We start from the raw sequence: 287 nt of genomic DNA, 5'->3' as shown, positions 1-287 counted from the left end.
TGGTGTGTGTGTATGTGTATATATATAGACTTTTCACAAAAGAAAATTAAAGTGAACACTTAATTTTTCTGGCAGCAGGGAAGATTTGACTACCCTACCATGCCTTCTTGAATGATCTTGAAGTTGAAAGTTCTTTGAATAATTGCCCTCACATGTCAATCCGTCATGCTCGTTAACACACTGGCTCAGTTGTTTGGCTATGCTAAGACAGAGGGGAGATGGTAAAGTTGCCCAGTCAGTCTTTTTTAATTCAGATACAGATAGGATGCCATTGTATGCCATGAACA

At 38.7% G+C, this 287-nt stretch overlaps 1 protein-coding gene across 1 annotated transcript in view; it reads left to right on the top strand.

Annotated features, from left to right (window-relative positions):
- Window positions 1-287, top strand: part of LOC119586240 (N-alpha-acetyltransferase 25, NatB auxiliary subunit-like) — a 20710-nt gene that overhangs the window by 13006 nt on the left and 7417 nt on the right. The window lies entirely within an intron of this gene.

The sequence above is a fragment of the Penaeus monodon genome, chromosome 21, assembly GCF_015228065.2.
Source record: "Penaeus monodon isolate SGIC_2016 chromosome 21, NSTDA_Pmon_1, whole genome shotgun sequence".
Taxonomy (NCBI): domain Eukaryota; kingdom Metazoa; phylum Arthropoda; class Malacostraca; order Decapoda; family Penaeidae; genus Penaeus; species Penaeus monodon.
The sequence above is the reverse complement of the archived record's forward strand: the minus strand, read 5'-3'. Positions and strand labels throughout refer to the sequence as shown.